We start from the raw sequence: 18531 nt of genomic DNA, 5'->3' as shown, positions 1-18531 counted from the left end.
AAAAATATGAACCCCTTCACAAATTTTCATGGCATCCTTGTGTGGAGGCCATGCTAATCTGTATCACTCCATTTTAATGTTCTGCCCAAACCCGCACTGGTTGGCTGGTTCCCTTACTACTTCATAAGGCCCTTCATGGCTCTCCATCCCCTACTTAACAAAGGCCATGATCTTTTTTATGTAGCACAGAATTTCCTCCAGGGTCTGATCTTTCCTTATCTCTTTAACAATGCTCAGTTGTTTACCTTTCCTAGTCCTTGAACAAGTTCAAGTTCTCTCACCTCCTCTGAGCCTGCTATTCTTTTGTAAAAATAGCCATCCTAATCTCTCAAAAAGTTGAAATGAAACAAAAAAGTTGCCCTGAGGTTTAAAAGAAATATACTTTAAACAATACACAGGAAGAAAGCTAAACCTTGAAAATCAATTTCCCCTAATCATGTGTGCTGCAAATAGCCTTCCTGACCTTCATATGCTGTACATGACATCGAAAGGAGTCAGGCAATTAGTTGTGAATTCCTTCAAGTTTCCTTTTTTTAATTATTTTTTAATTTAAAAATCAAATGGAAAATGTATATTTTGGTGAACTAGGGTGTTATTTTTTTGAAGGATGATTAGACAGCACAGTGAAGGCTGCTAAATGCACTGAACCTCTAGAATGTGATTTTTGTTTTTGTTTTTCTGTGTGGGCTTCTTTTGTTTCTGTTTTGGTAGACTTCGAATTTGATTGTTTGGAAGAATGAACATCATTGTTTTCTTCTGGAGGGAAGCTCTTGACGGGAGTTTCTTTTCCCCCCAAATTGATATAGGTATTAAAATTTGGTGCTTATAAGGAAAGACTTTAAAAAATGAATAGCAATGCTTTCGATTAAAATTACAAATGAGAAAAAAAAAAAAACAATACACAATCAAGGGCTTACTGTACCCATCACTCCTTTTTATCTATATCTATCTACCTAGATATTTATTGAATACTTACTAAGTGCTAGGCACTTTGCGGGACACAAGACAGAGGGAATACAGAAAAATAGATTGAATAACATGACCTTTACCTTCCCCAAGCTCATTACAATATAGTTTCTCAACCACTACCTTTAAGGACTAGATAATCTCTAACGTTAAGAGCAAATCAGGGGGTCCCCAGAAGTTCAGACCGGGCTGCCCCCCCAGGCACCACCACATCCCAGCGCCTCTCAAAAAATTCCTAAGCCCAGTTGCAGGAAATTTTTATATTTGCAACTAAAATTTGATTCTAGATGTTTTAAGAAATTAACTAATTGAGATAATTGTTTAGACGAATCAAGGTTAAACAAAGGAGAAAAAACAAAGTTGGTACACTTATTCCAGTTTCCTTAAATTATTTTAGAAAATTAATTTTTCAACTTCCTATAGGCATCATCAAAAGTTTCCTCTAAAATAATTGGTAAACTGGGGGTGGGGTGGGGTGGAGTGTCCTATTTTTTAGTTTTAGTCTGTCTCATAATTCTTAATTACTTTCTAATTACAAACATATGCATGCCCTTAAATTCAAACAATTGAGAAGTGTGTGAGACAAAAAAATATAAGTCCTTCTCTATACTCTGATGTTACCCACAAAGATAAAACCGCTGCTAAGTTTTTCCATGCTTCTATCAATGTGTCTATTTGTGTGTGTAGACAGTTTTTTTAAAAATGGGAATCATTTTGCACAATTTGTTAATTTCTTATTTAACAAGCAAGTCTTTTTAAATTTAATTTTTAGTTTATCAAAGCTATGCATATATAGTTTTTTATAAGTAGTATAAAAGTCAAATAATTTGACTACTAAAAATCGTTTCTAGGGCTTCCCTGGTGGCGCAGTGGTTGAGAGTCCGCCTGCCGATGCAGGGGACGCGGGTTCGTGCCCCTGTCCGCGAGGATCCCATATGCCGCGGAGCGGCTGCGCCCGTGAGCCATGGCCGCTGAGCCTGCGCGTCCGGAGCCTGTGCTCCGCAACGGGAGAGGCCACAACGGTGAGAGGCCCGCATACCGCAAAAAAAAAAAAAAAAAAAAAAAAAAAAAAAATAGTTTCTAATCATTTATAACACATTCACATGGTTTAAAATTTTAAAAGTACAGTGGTATATGCTATGAAAAATCTCTCTTCCACCTCAGTCCCTGAGACACCCAAATCTACTCATGGCAACAAATGACATTAATTTTTATACATCCTTCATGTGTGTACAAATATATACACACCCACATACCCTTTGAAGACCTTTTTATATATAAAGGGCTTCCTCAGTTTCTTATATAGCTATGTGGTATTACATTGTATAGACATGCCTTTATTTAATCAGTCACCTGATTTGTTTAGTCAGACCTTTAGAGTGTTTCTAATTCTTCCTCTAAAAATAATCTGCTAAGAGTAACCTCAAATATATATTGTTTTGCTGATATGTGGGTAATCTATGGAATAAATTCCTAAAAGTGGAGTTGTGGGTCAAATTTTTCACAGGTTAGGTTTTCTGGGAAGCAGATTCTGGGACAGAAATTTAGAGTTCAAGGTGTTTGTTTATTAAGGAGTGCCCTTGGGTTCAACATCTGCGGAAGGGAGAAGGAGGAAGTGGGATTGAGCAGAAGGAGAAGTTGAGCTTTGAAGGTACCCCATGCAGCCTCAGCCAACCCCACAGGGGAGCTGTGGAGCTGAAATGACCTACCAGAATTGGCCCACATCGGGTGGAAAAGGCTTTTATACCCCTTCCTCCATCAGTGGGCTGCCCCAAGAAGGCACTGACTTTAGATGGGGCAACTCTTCGCAGCCGAGGCAAAACTTGCAAGGGCTGACAATTGAAGATTGTCAGCTGACAGATCTTCCAGCAGCTGGGACAAGACCTTCCTTGAAAGGGGATATCTGGGAGGCCCATCTCCATGTCCAACCGAAAAGGGTATGTGACTTTGGTAGATTTTGCCAAATTGCCATACCAATTTATACTTCCACCAGCAACATATGAGAATGCCTGTTTACCCATATCCTCCCCAACACAGAATTTTATCAAACTTCTGGATCTTTGCCAATCTGATTAGGTGAAACATGATGTCTTGGTATAGGTCTAATTTTCTTTTATTCTGAGGGAAGTTCAACTTCTTTTTGTCCTTTTTTTTCTTTCCTTTGAACTATCTGTTTATATCCTTTGCATATTTTCCTACTGGGATAATTTTTTTTTTAAAGTAATTTGTAGGAACTCTTAGTGTTAAAGAAATTAGCCATACTCTCGCCACATACCCTCCCAATATAACCATATATCAATAATATTTGATTAAATTAACATTTTGTGTTTCCATCATTATGACCTTTCCTTTCTTATATCATTTCTGGTTTGTTTAGTTTTTTTTTTTTAAGATGTTGGGAGTAGGAGTTTATTAATTAATTAATTAATTTTTGCTGTGTTGGGTCTTCGTTTCTGTGCGAGGGCTTTCTCTAGTTGTGGCAAGCGGGGGCCACTCTTCATCACGGTGCACAGACCTCTCACTATCACGGCCTCTCTTGTTGCGGAAGACAGGCTCCAGACGCGCAGGCTCAGTAGTTGTGGCTCACGGGCCTAGTTGCTCCGCGGCATGTGGTATCCTCCCAGACCAGGACTCGAACCCGTGTCCCCTGCATTAGCAGACAGATTCTCAACCACTGTGCCACCAGGGAAGCCCCATTTCTGTTTTTCCTATAGTTAATACTTCACTCATTTCTTAACTTTGCTTAGTTTTGTATGTGTCTATCACTAATTCCTCTTTCATCCCTTCCACGATGTACCACTGTAGTGTGTGCTACCAACATCTCTTGCCTGAATTATTGGGATAATTGCTTCTTTATTAGGCAATTACTAGGCAATCCAATTGCCTCCTTATTATAGTAAGTCCCCTACATACGAGCCTTCAAGTTGTGGACTTTCAAAGATGTGAACATGCGAACGTTTATTCAAGAGGTTGGATAGAATTGAATCCAGCAAGGAACCAGAACCTGTGCCGTCAACGTCAGGCGTGAGGGATATTGCAGCTTGCCCTCTGTCTCCTGTTGCTGATGATCCCTCAGCTCTACCATCTCCCACCTCCTCTCCCTCCTCCAGTCAGTAACTCTTCTTGCCTGTTCACTTGATGCCAGCCCCTGTATGCCAGCTGTTGTACTGTACTGCTGTACTTTTCAATGCACTGTACTGTAAGATTAAAAATGTTTTCTTTATTTTTTGTGCTTGTTTTTTTTATGTATTATTTGTGTGAAAAGTATTATAAACCTATTACCGTACAGTACTACATAGCTGATTGTGTTTGTTGGGTACCTAGGCTAACTTTGTTGGACTTATGAACAAATTAGACTTGTGAACTCGCTCTTGGAACAGAACTCATTCGTATGTAGGGGACTTACTGTATCTCCCTGTTTCCACCCTTATCTGCCTATAGTCTATTCTCCCAAAGCAGCCAGAGTGATCCTTTTAAAATGTAAGCCAATCATTTCACTCCTACAATGGCTCTCCATTTCCCTCAGAGAAAAGCCATTTTCTTCAGTGATCTGCAAGGCTGTGCATGACACATCCCCCACCACGCACCTCTCTGACCTCATTTTCTACTACTGCTCTGGCATCTCTCCCCCTCATGTTTCTTCACCTCCACTGGCAGTTCCCTCTGCCTAGAAGGTTCTTCTGCCAGATAGCCACATGACTAATTCCCTAATTCCAATCCTTTCCAGTACAATTCTTGGGTCTTACCTGAAGTGGCACTTTACAGTGAGGTTTATTCTCACCATCGCATTTTAAATTGTCATATACACGCTACCCCCCTCCCCACCTAGAGCAATTTTAATCTTCCTTACCCTGCTTTACTTTTTCTTTTTTAATAACATTTACTGCCTTCTAATATAGAATTTATTCTTTATCATATTATCTTACTCCCTGTGCTAGAATGAAAGCTCCATGAGGATAGTGTTTGTGGGTCAAGGTGAATATTCAATAAATATTTATTGTGAATTAATATCTTTTTTCTTTATATGTTCCAACTCATCAGAAAAGCTATTTTTGTGCGTCTTGGAACCCCCTGTCTTTACCTTTTGTTTTGTTGGCCTCCTGTACATCTGTTATTCATGAACTTGCCTTCATTTTCAATTTGAGAATCCCCTTCACCTCTCTGCTATGGTAGATCTCCTAGTACCTAGACCCTTGTCTTCTTTATTGCTTTTCTCCCTCTTTTTCATGAGCATTTCCTTTTTCTTAGTTTATTCTTTCTTTTTGGTGGTAGCTTTCTAAGAAAGAACGCAAAGCTTCTGAGATTTTATATGTCAGGAATTGTCTTTCATCTGGCTGTAAGCTTAATTGATAGCATGACTAGGTATAGAACTCTAAATTAGAAACAATTTTCCTTGAAGATTTTTGAGACATTATACCACTCTATTCTAGCTTCCAGTGTTGGTCTCAAGAAGTGAGATGAAACTTTAGTTCTTGATCTTTCATATGTTTTTTCTCTCTGAAAGTTCTTGGGTCTCCTTTTTTCCCCAGTGCATGATATGTCATGTTGTGGGCCTTTTTCTTATTTAATCTGCTGGCCACTCAGTAGGTCCTTTATCAGGAGACTTGAGTCCTTTAGTTCTAATAAACTTTGATTTGTTTCTTTGATAATTCCTCCTGTCTGTTTTCTCTGTTCTCTCTAGAATTTCTTCAGGTGTGGGATCTCTTTTCAAAAAACACTCAGCAGATTGGTGTCTAGATTCTATTTATTAGACATAATTTGCACAATAGTACAGAAAGAGAACTGAAAGAAACAACATAATCCAGGATTTAATAACACATGAAATCCTCATCAAGAGACAGAATCAGTAGGCTATCACTTTCTAAGAATAGCTGAGCTAAAGGTGTCTCTTGCGCCAAACAGGAAGTCATCTCCCCTTTCAAGTCTCTCCAGATATCCTAAAACCTAGAATAGTACCTAGCACGTTGTGGGAAATTGGTAAATATTAATTGAATGAATAGATGTCCTTCACAAGTATTTGCACTTAAGTACATTCATTAGATAATAGAAAATAAACACTGCACACACACCCCAAGCAGCATTATCTCTGGAGAGTCCCTAATTTTTATCCCTTAAAACATTTAAAATAATGAAGATCTAATATTTACATTTTTTATCACATTTACTTCTCTATCAACCTGGAGTCACAATTCACATTCACTCTGGAGAAAAGGGAGCTATTTTGCTACAATACAAAAGTATCATTTTTGATATTTCAAAATTTCAATATCATTTTGATGTTTGACATTGTCAAAAATTTAGTATACAGGTTTTTTTTTTTAATTTTGTTGTTGGCTGCACTGGGTCTTTGTTGCTGTGCACGGGCTTTCTCTAGTTGCGGTAAGCCGGGGCTACACTTTGTAGCCGTGCGTGGGCTTCTCATTGTGGTGGCTTTTCTTCTTTGCAGAACATGGGCTCTAGGCATGCGGGCTTTAGTAGTTGCAGCATGCGGGCTCAGTAGTTGCGGCACCCGGGCCCCAGAGTGCGCAGGCTTCGCTAATTGTGGCGCGCGGGCTCAGTAGCTGTGGCTTGAGGGCTCTAGAGCACAGGTTGAGTAGTTGTGACGATGGGCTTAGTTGCTCCGTGGCATGTAGGATCTTCCCAGACCAGGGATCAAACCCGTGTCCCCTGCATTGGCAGGCATATTCTTAACCACTGGACCACCAGGGAAGTCCTAAAGTTTTTTTATTAAGTGCTGGATATTTTCCAAGTTGAGGGGCTTAGAAATAAGCCAAGAAACTATGATACTGTTCCTTTTTCCCCAATTCAAACTTCCTTTCATTTTTCTTCATGGATATCATATGATTTTGTCACATGATGAGGAAAAAAGCCAAGTGACTATGACTTTATTTTTTCTTTTAGGAAATCAAGACAAATACCCTCAAGGAATCCACAGCTTTCCCAGCATGGTATAGAATGGTATTTGAGACACAAGGTAGGTGAATTAGGTCCAGTATCAGTTGGCTTTGAGGATGCCCAGGGTTTGCCGTTTCCATTTTTGTTTGCTTTGCACTATAAAATATGAATAAACCGTGAACTATGATTGACCTCTCTTTCTTTTACTTTCTGTTTTTACTTCTGCTGATATGCCTTACTCAATGGCATGTAGAAATACAGGTCCTTAATATCTCATAGCCACCCTTAAGAGCTAAGAACAAGTGAGAGGGTAGAACTTGATTCTGAATGGAGAAGAATTCTGCTTTACATAATCACACCACCCCAAAACTAGAAAATAGTACTTAAATGATGGATAGATACACCTTCTAAGATCAAACCCAGGAGATATTCTGATTGCTAATAAAGACCTTAAAACCATTCAGTAATTTACATGTATATTTGCATTAACATTATTTTTACGTTAAAGTATATATTCTTATATTAAGCCATCTATTTGTCTATATAGTTTTCCAAGAAATTGTTTATTATACTTGCTATAAACAGTTGTGAGTTTCACCCAGGGGGCTAAATTCTTATGTAACGTGTGTCAATTTGAATCCTTGGAGAAGCAGGCAGCAAGATGAAATCTGATGTATAAGGGATTCATTGGGGAGAATGCTTATGAAAGACAGAGGGGAAAGGAGAAGGGGCATATAGGGAGAGTGAGGCAGGTCTAACACCTGTAACAGGAGAGAGGGAAGGAAGGATTGTGTGGGAAGAGCCTCAAACCATAGAGCAATTCTGAGAAAATCTCACCCAGGCCAATGGGAAGTCCCTGAGCTGAAGTTGCCAGTTAAAGGAATCCTGCTTTGTGTAGGAATGGACTGGTTCTTACACCCTGCTGTGCTCATTGGCTGGGAGTAGCCTAGAGGAGGTATGGCCTGACCCAAAAGCATGAGAGCCAAAAGTGTGTCAATTGTCAATCAGCTAGGCTCCCTGCAGCAGAATCTCTTAAAGGGAGATCTGGGTGTGGTACCTCAGTGGCTACCACAGTAAACCTCTTGTTCTGCACAAATCCATTTCTTCATGTATGTTTGGGAAGTAGATTTGCCATGGTTCCTGTGGGCTTATTTTCCTAAGGGGAAACCTAGAAAAGGAAGATTAGTGGGACAAGCTACAGTCTCCCACAACAGCAGTTAATCTCAGGTCACAACTAGTGTTCATCATTTCCCTCCTTCACTATCCGTTCTAAGTTTCTCTTGCTCCCAGCTATTACCTCCATGGGTCATTAGCATGAATCAGGTAAGTGTAGTATATTCAACAGACTATATGTCCCAATTTTAGGAACGTACTTTCCAGTAATATGTTCATGAGGTAGACAATGTGAAAAGTTCCTTCAAGAACTATCCAAGGACCCCATCTTACATGTGTGTTTAAAAATTTGGATCATGCCCTCTTAATTTCTTTTTTTTTTAATTAATTAATTTGTTTTTGGCTGCCTTGGGTCTTCGTTGCTGCATGCGAGCTTTCTCTAGTTGTGGTGAGTAGGGGCTACTCTTCATTGTGGTGCATGGGCTTCTCATTGTGGAGACTTCTCTTGTTGCGAAGCACGGGCTCTAGGCATGTGGGCTTCAGTAGTTGTGGTGTGTGGGCTCAGTAGTTGTGGCTCACAGGCTTACTTGCTCTGCAGCATGTGGGATCTTCCTGGACCAGGGATCAAACCTGTGTCCCTTGCATTGGTTGGCAGATTTTTAACCACTGCACCACCAGGGAAGTCCTGGATCATGCCCTCTTAATTTCTAAACAATTGTGGTGTCTATATTAGTGAGGAAAATAAAGTAGATAGTGAAACACGGGGAATATGAAGAGACCACTGTTTTATTGGAAACCCTTTTTGATTGATTACTAGATATTTATTCTTTTTCAATGGTTCTAATATTATATAATATATTTTACTATTAGAAAATTAAATTTGCTCTACACAGGTAGATTGTACAGTATTTGGTTGAAGGGAAACAAGTGACATGCCATACCTTTGTAGAAGGGTTATATTCTTTTATATTTTTATTATTAATTCTCTTTAATAATTCTGTGTATTTATAGTACTGAAGTCCCTTAGGCCACTTTCTTTAATTCTCTGGGTCTCAATTCCTCAGCCATAATCTATTATGGTATTTGTCACTACATCATGCAAATTAAATAAGAATAGTATTTATTATAACTAAGTTTTAAAACATCTGTGAGGACTAATTGTTAATACCAGTTAAGTGCCTGGAATATTTTGGCTCAAAACAAATATACTATAGTCATTTTCTTTTTTAGGCAACTTAACAATTATCCTTGCAACATGTTTTTGGTCAGTCTTCATAAATGGCAGAAACTACTTAGAGGAAGATGAAAGCCACAGCTTTTGACTAGCAGTATAAGACATTTTCTTTGTACTTTTGTGCAAATAATTTAAAAGGTAAAAGTAATTGGAATTTCTCACGCATATCACATGGGTATATTAAAATCATTAACATTTAGAACCATTAAAATCTATGCAAGATAAATTGTTCAGTATTTCAAAAGTAACCAAGTACCTGAGAACGGAAAGTTCTTTTTTATAGGAGAATTCTAGCTAATACTTACAGGAGAAATCATAGAATTTTAAATTATGCAGCTCCTAATGAAATAATGGACCTAGGCCACGATAACCAATAGATGCTAAAACCATTAAGAGGAAGGTTGAGTGGAGAACTTTATGATGGATCCATCTACCTGAAAACACTTGAATCTACTGGTCAAAATGAACATCATTAAAAGTAAGACAGCCTTGGTATCCTGGTTGGGATCCTGGAACAGGAAAAGTGCATTCAGTAAAAAACTGAAGAAATCTCAATACTACTGAACTGAGCTTGGATCTGTTGGCCCACCACACAGCAAAACCAACCTACTGACATCAGGTTGTGGTGAAGGAAATTATGGCATTGTTTGCAGGATGCCAAGCAAGGAGAAGGGGCAGCTAATGCTCAAAAGACCGGAACCCCCAAATGGCTTTCAAGGAAGTGTTTTTAAAGGCAATATATGAGGTGAGGATTGCAGCTCATGGACTTTCTTCTGACTGGTTGGTGGTGAAATAACATGGTGATATTTTGGGAATCTTAATAATCATCCCTGGGACTTCCCTGGTGGTGCAGTGGTTAAGAGTCCACCTGCCAATGCAGGGGATACAGGCTCGAGCCCTGGCCCAGGAAGATCCCACATGCCGTGGAGCAACTAAGCCCGTGCACCACAACTACTGAGCCTGAGCTCTAGAGCCAGCAAGCCACAACTACTGAGCCCACGTGCTGTAACTACTGAAGCCCATGCACCTAGAGCATGTGCCCCACAACAAGAGAAGCCACAACAATGAGGAGCCCGCGCACCGCAACAAAGAGTAGCCCCTGCTCACCGCAACTAGAGAAAGCCCATGCACAGCAATGAAGACCCAACGCAGCCCCAAAAAATCAATCAATCAATAAATTTTTTTAAAAAAGAAAAAAGAATCCATCTGACAATGCAGGGGACACGGGTTCAAGCCCTGGTCCAGGAAGATCCCACATGTCGCGGAGCAGCTAAGCCTGTGCGCCACAACTACTGAGCCTGCGCTCTAGAGCCTGTGAGCCATAACTACTGAGCCTGCATGCCACAACTACTGAAGCCTCCACGCCTAGAGCCCATGCTCTGCAACAAGAGAAGCCACTGCAATGAGAAGCCTGCGCACCGCAATGAAGAGTAGCCCCCACTCGCCACAACTAGAGAAAGCCCACATGCAGCAATGAAGACCCAACACAGCCAAAAATAAATAAAATAAAAATAAATTTTTAAAAAAACTTAATTTCTTTCTAAGCTAAAGCATTTAGTCAGCAATACTAACCATTTATTGTTGTGAATCCAACGCTTGCTTGTCCTATTTCTCCACAAGCACGTTAAATATTTCTCTTCCAAGGGACTACTTTTTGACCAGAGGCTAGAAAACCACCCCTTTTTTCCCCTTGCTTACCATCATTATGCCCTAGGTAGGAAGAGTTTCTCAATGAGCAGTAATGAACACAACTCCACAGCCTAGATAAGGCTTTATTTCTGAGTAGCAGTTAAAGTACAGCCACATCCCTTGGGAAGCTGCCTCCATGTCTCCTGAATTAGTTTAGGGATGGGAAATCAGAGCTCAAAATACTTGCTCTAGCTAAGTCACATTAAAAAAATAGTACTTTGCTGTGTTTTAATTTTTTAATTTAAAAAGTGATATATGCACATTAACATTTTTTAAACAGTACTGCAAGGTACAAAATAAAAATAAAGATAGTTCCATTTCTTGATTTATCAACTTTCAACAATATATATTGGTTGCTAATTATGAAAGATACAAAATTTAGCACTCTTAAATTACTTCTCGCTTTTCCTTATTTTCTCTCCCTTCAGTTTTAGTTGTTTTTTTCCAGTAGTTGGCTTTATAACTTTGTTTATTTATTTATTTATTTATTTATAAATATCTTTATTGGAGTATAATTGCTTTACAATGTTGTGTTACTTTCTGCTGTGCAGCAAAGTGAATCAGCTATATGCATACATATATCCCCATATCCCCTCTCTCTGGAGCCTCCCTCCCACCCTCCCTATCCCACCCATCTGGGTTGTCACAAAGCATTGAGCTGATCTCCCTGTGCTATGTGGCAGCTTCCCCTTGCCATCCATTTTACATTTGGTAGTGTATATATGTCAGTGCTACTCTCTCACTTTTTCCCATCTTCCCCTTCCCACACCCCCATGTCCTCAAGTCCGTTTTCTACATCTGTGTCTTTATTCCTGCCCTGCCACTAGGTTCACCAGTACTGTTTTTTTAGATTCCCTAAATGTGCATTAGCATACGGTATTTGCTTTTCTCTTTCTGACTTACTTCACTCTGTATGACAGACTCTAGGTCCATTCACCTCATTACAAATAACTCAATTTCATTCCTTTTTATGACTGAGTAATATTCCATTGTATATATGTGCCACATCTTCTTTATCCATTCATCTGTCGATGGACATTTACGTTGCTTTCATGTCCTGGCTATTGTAAATAGTGCTGCAATGAACATTGGGGTGCATGTATCTTTTTGAATTATGGTTTTCTCAGGGTATATGCCCAGTAGTGGGATTGCTGGGTCATATTGTAGTTCTATTTTTAGTTTTTTAAGGAACCTCCATACTTTTCTCCATAGGGGCTGTATCAATTTACATTCCCACCAACAGTGCAGCAGGGCTACCTTTTCTCCACACCCTCTTCAGTATTTATTGTTTGTAGATTTTTTGTTGATGGACATTCTTACTGGTGTGAGGTGATACCTCATTGTGATTTTGATTTGCATTTCTCTAATGATTAGTGATGTTGAGCATCTTTTCATGTATTTGTTGGCAATCTTATGTCTACTTTGGAGAAATGTCTATTTAGGTCTTCTGCCCATTTTTGGATTGGGTTGTTTGTTTTTTTGATATTTACCAACATGAACTGCTTGTATATTTTGGAGATTAATCCTTTGTCAGTTGCTTCGTTTGCAAATATTTTCTCCCATTTTGAGGGTTATCTTTTCATCTTCTTTATGGTTTCCTTTGCTCTGCAAAATCTTTTAAGTTTCCTTAGGTCCCATTTGTTTATTTTTTATTTTATTTCCATTACTCTAGGAGGTTGGTCAAAAAAGATCTTGCTGTGATGTATGTCATAGAGTGTTCTGCCTATGTTTTCCTCTAAGAGTTTTATAGTGTCTGGCCTTACATTTAGGTCTTTAATCCATTTTGAGTTTATTTTTGTGTATGGTGCTAGGAAGTGTTCTAATTTCATTCTTTTACATGTAGCTGTCCAGTTTTCCCAGCACCACTTATTGAAGAGGCTGTCTTTCTCCATTGTGTATTCTTGCCTCCTTTTTCAAAGATAAGGTGACCATATGTGTGTGGGTTTATCTCTGGGATTTCTATCTATAACTTTAAATTAGTTCTTTCTTTCTTAATCTCTCAATTCTGGTTTGAAAAATATTTCATTTCACCAGGCTAATGTTTTGTGGGATTGCCATCAATGTCTAGAACAAGACAGGTGCATTATCTAGTGCATTTAAAATACAGCCAATAATTCTATGGAGTTGAAAACTATCAGCATTCTTTAACTAATGGAGCATTTAGTATCAAACTAATAAAAAATTAGCAATAGAAATTATAAAATTTCTAGATTTTGAGAAAAAATATTTTACAATCCTTGTTATAAACTCAGACTCTATGAAATATGAAATCTCATTTATATGAAAATGAATTTTAAAAATTTACCCCAGAATTTATCACCATTTTTATATCTCCTCAACAATTCACTTTTATTAGAGGAGGTAGAATTATTGTAATTCAGCTAGATTAAGTCCCTCTTTATAAATAAATAGTTCTAATTAAATTTTCAAAATAAGAACTTACAGTAATAGTATCAACAACTTTAATTTTGAATAGTACATAGTACTGCTTATCCGATATCAGGGTACATTTGCTAAGCTCTTTGTCATGTGATAACCATAAAAAGTACCAATTTAGATCCTATGGGATAACATCTAAATTAAGATGAAGCAATAGAAATACAAGTGATTATCTAAGAAGGATCCCCAACCACTTCTTGTTCTTTTATCTACAGGAAAAAAATTCTCCCACAAGAGAGAGTTAGGGGAAGATTAGCCCAAAAGAAAATGAAAACCCTGAACTTTCTACACAGATAAAGATGCAAAATAGATGTACTGTGTGCTATCAATCATTACACCTTTGCAATAGGTCAAAAGGCTGTTCTAAGTAAAATAAGATAAAAAGAGAAAAGCAAAAGTGGGAAATGATCCTCAGTCAATGTTTATATACTGGTTAAATCAGAAACAATATTCCAGAAAGAAATTACTTTTACCTGGTGTGGAGTACTTTATAGTATAAATTCTTATTTTGCTGAGAATTGTATTTAGGATGAAGGAGAATAATAGTTGTATCTATCTCAAATTTTGCAAATAGTTACAGTCCTAATACTATATCCTGAAAATTTCAGATCTCCTTTGTTTCCCTGTAAAAGCATATTTTGCAGTGCAAGCATGAAAATGCCACCAACTGTTAGTTTTCTAAAAATAAAGTTCAGTCTTTTATCCTGCAAAGATTTTATACATTAGTACTAACTGGAGACTGAAGTATCCACCTGAATTCTGTCAAGAATGTTGGTAGGCCAAGGGGAAAGGCACTCTGAGTTGGCATTTGAAGCAGAGCTAGGTTGTTATCTCTGCTAGTTTTTAACCTCTCTGAGCCTCAGTTTCTTCCTCTGATAGTGAGGATATAATATTATCTGCCATCCTACTTCTCTGGGGAATTTTGAGGATCAGAATGAGATAATGTATCTGAAAATGCATTATCATCTATAAAACAGTATATGAGTATTTATTATTACCTCAATAGATATTCATGGAGAACCTAATATAAGAATAACATATTAAGTAATATGAAAGCAGAGGAAAAGAAATGGATCTTGTCCTCAAGAAGAAAGAGACACCCTGCAACAATAACAACTAGGAGGAGGGAGAAGGGAAGAAGAGAAAGGGAAGGGGAGGAGGTGGAGGACAAAGGAGAAAGAGACATGACCAACATATTTTATTGTTTTGCTCAGAGCCATATTTGATAGTGTCTTTTGGTCTTCAATACAGGGGTCCTAGAAAAGTAAAAAGGTTTTGCCATAACTTCTCAATGTTCTTCCCTCTACTTTCATGGTGATCATAGTTAATATTTTATTTTATTGTATTTATTATTTTTTAATTAATTTTTATTGGAGTATGGTTGCCTTACAATGTTCTGTTAGCCTTCACTGCACAACAAAATGAATCAGCCATACACATACAGATATCCCCTCCCTTTTGGACTTCCCTCCCATTTAGGTTACCACAGTGCAAAGTTAATATTTTAAAGAAAGGTTAAATGTGTGAATTATTTTATTTAATCCTCACAAAACCCCTCAAGGCAGGTATTATTAATCTTCTTTTATGAATTAAGGAATCAAAGCTCAACATGTTTAAAGTTATTGGTCCAAAGGCCCACACCCGGATCTTCTGACTCCAGGTCCAGTGCTTTGAATTTCCATTTACTGAAGCAATTTCTTCTAACATCTGGTCTTCCAGAAAAATATTATTCCTAATCCTACCTGAAAATTGACAGTTGTGTAATAGCCCAAACTGAAAACAAGCCAAATGTTCACCACTGCATGAATGGACAACCACAAAAGACCCTGAATAGCAAAGCCATCTTGAGAAAGTAAAACAAAGTTGGAGGCATCATGCTTCCTGATTTCAAACTATATTACAAAGCTATAGTAATCAAAACAGTATGATATTGGCATAAAAACAGACACAAAGATCTTTGGAACAGAATAGAGAGCCCAGAAATAAACACATATATGGTCAATTAATTTATGAAAGAGGAGCCAAGAATACACAATGGGGAAAGGACTGTCTCTTCAATAAATAGTGCTGGGAAAATTGGACAGCCACACACTGGATCACTAGCTTATACCACAAAAATTAACTCAAAATGGATTAGAGACTTGAATGTAAGACGTGAAACCATAAAAATCCTAGAAGAAAACAGGCAATAAGCCCCTTGACAGTAGTCTAGGTGATTGTTTGTACGGATTTGACATGAAAAGCAAAGGTAACAAAAGTAAAAATAAACAAGTGATACTACATCAAACAAAAAACTTCTGCACGGCAAAGGAAACCATCAGCAAAACGAAAAGGCAACCTACTGAATGGGAGAAAATATTTGCAAATTGTTTATCTAAAGGGTCAGTATCCAAAATATATAAAGAACTCATACAACTCAATAGCAAAAAAAAAAGAACAATCTAATTTTAAAATGGTTAGAGGATCTGAACAGACTTTTTTCCAAAGAAGACATACAAATGACCAACAGACACATGAAAGGATGCCCAACATCACTAATTATTATGGAAATTCAAATCAAAACCACAGTGAGGTATCACCTCATACCTATTAGAATGGCTGTTATTAAAAAGATGAATAACAAGTGTTGGCAGAGATATAGAGAAGTGAGAAGCCTTGTGCACTGTTACCAATAATGTGAAACCACTGTGAAAAACCACAGTGAAAAACAGTATGGAGGTTCCTCAAAAAATTAAAAATAGAACTACCATACAATCCAGCAATTCCACTTCTGGGTATTCTTTAAGAAAGTAAAAGCACTAATTTGAAAAGATATTTGCAACCCCATGTTCATTGCCGCATTATATACAATAGCTAAGATATGGAAACAACCTAAATGTTCATCAATGGATGAATGGATAAACAAAATATGGCAATTATGTTATTCAGCCATAGAAAAGTGAAATCTTGCCATTTGCAACAACATGGATAGACCTTGAGGGCATTATGCTAAGTGAAATAAGACAGAGAAAGACAAATACCACATGATCTCATAGACACAGAGAACAGTTGGAGGGTGCCAGAGGCAGCAGGTGGGAGGAATGAAATGGGTGAAAGGAGTCAAAAGGTACAAACTTCCAGTTATAAAATAAGTGAGTCATGGGGATGTAATGTACAGCATTGTGACTATAGTTAATATGGTATTATATATTTGAAAGTTGCTAAGAGAGTAAATCTTAAAAGTTCTCATCACAGAAGAAAACTCTGTAACTATGTATGGTGATGGATGTTAACTAAACTTATTGTGGTGCCAGTTTTACATGTTCAAATATCAAATCATTTTGTTGTACACCTGAAACTAATATAATGTTGCATGTCAATTATACCTCAAGTTTTAAAAATACATGAATGGACAAATTGAGGTATAGCCATACAAGGAAAATAATTTAGCAATAATAAAGAACCATTGATTTGCACAACAACATAGTTGAATCTCAGAATAATTATACAGAGTGAAAAAAAGCAGATAAAAAGAATATATACGGTTTGATCCATTTATATAAAATTCTAGAAAATGCAAACTACTGTATAGTGACAGAAAGTAGATTCGTGATTGCTTGGGGATGTGAGTAGAGAGGGAGGGCAGGATTACAAAGAGGTACAAAGAAATTTTTGGAGTGGATGGAAATGTTGTTATTTTAACTGTGGTGATGAATACATGTATCTAAACTGATCAAATTGTACACTTTAAACATGATCAGTTTAGTGTATCAATAAATATATCAAGCTGGAGGAGGGAGACAATTAAAGAAAAATTTATTGTTTTAATTTCCTATAGAATGATCTGTGATTCTTCCGAAGAGCAGCCTACGTTGTCCATAATTCAAGAGTTCATTTAATTAGGTCAGTTTAATAATTTCTCAATTTGACTTGTAAGTGGTTTTTACAACACTGACACCTTTATTTTAAAATCTGGACACTGTACAAAAAGCTGAGGAGAGTGTTATGATTCTTTCTCAGTAGGTAGCCTACCTGTCTCCAATATCTTTGCAGAATTTCTAAAAGGAATAAACTTTTCTCATTGTACCTAGCATTTTCTTAAGCTTTGGAGTTGCAAGAAATGGAGAATTACTCGTAGGCTATTTTAAAGAAAGGAAGTCTATTGTAAAGCTACACTTAGTCTAAAACTGGAACTGGATTTCAAACTGGAAAGTCAGCAGGATCTGAGGCAACTCTAGGAATTAGCTGTCCTTTCAGTCTTTCTTGCGGGCAGCATACTCTCTCTCTTTCTCTTTTTCTTTCTACATGTCTACTCTATTGTCTTCCCTCTACCCTTTGTTTTATTCTCTCTTTTTATCTTGCTGTACCTAAAATATCTTCCATTTGCCCTTCTGGATCCACTCTTCAGCCTTCTGCACAGTGCTCTCTTTCCTGGAAGCCTGGCCCTTACAGATTATGTCAACAGAATGAGGTCAGTGTATTTATTCTCCTGGCTCCCTCTTTGCAAGGTTACTTTAGGCAGACTGTATTCCCTCAACCAGACCACCGCTCCTCTCAAGATGACTCACTCTACACAACTCTCCCCTTCCAACCACTTCTTTCGTTTGCCCCTTCAGGTCTAGGGGTGGTAATAGCTCCCTTGCTACTTAGATTGGGTTCCTCCACTATCTCTGTGGTTCCCCTACACCCTGCCCACACATTTGTCATTAGTTCCTTTGTAGATAAACTCTCCTCACCTTATCCTCATTTGCACGTCATGTTTTTTGTTAGGATCCTGAGTTACATACTTGTTTCTCTTTTGTTTTTGTTTTTGATCTTACACCTTCTCCTTCAGTTCACCATGTTCCACCATGGCTCTAGTTCTACCATTTCCTGACATTCTCTGTATTTTCTAATTCCAATATTTGAGTGAGAAAATCTGAGGCAATTGACTCAATTTGTTTTGTTTTGTTTTGCTTTTCATGCCAGGCTGTGTGGGAAGACACAGGCTAGAGTAAAGACTGGCAGCTCTAGGACAGATGCTTGTCCCTGGGCCACACACCTGGGGAAGGGAAGTATGAAAGAGAAAAGTAACAAAGCACAGATTGCTCTGTCATCAGGAACCATGAGTGAGATGATTTAGAAAGTACTTTGAGTATGGCAAGTACAATAATTGAAATGAAAAAAATTAAGGATGAATAAAATCTTCTTGTTATTCTTAACCATGCTAACATTTG

General features: G+C 37.8%; 1 non-coding gene across 1 annotated transcript; it reads right to left on the bottom strand.

Moving 5' to 3' along the window:
- On the bottom strand, window positions 1-105 carry LOC137209539 (U6 spliceosomal RNA). The gene has a single exon (XR_010936089.1). It is a non-coding gene; the product is annotated as a U6 spliceosomal RNA (small nuclear RNA).
- Window positions 106-18531: the final 18426 nt, after the last annotated feature.

The sequence above is a fragment of the Pseudorca crassidens genome, chromosome 16, assembly GCF_039906515.1.
Source record: "Pseudorca crassidens isolate mPseCra1 chromosome 16, mPseCra1.hap1, whole genome shotgun sequence".
Classification (NCBI taxonomy): Eukaryota; Metazoa; Chordata; class Mammalia; order Artiodactyla; family Delphinidae; genus Pseudorca; species Pseudorca crassidens.
Note: the sequence above shows the minus strand (reverse complement) of the source record. Positions and strands in the feature narration are given on the sequence as shown.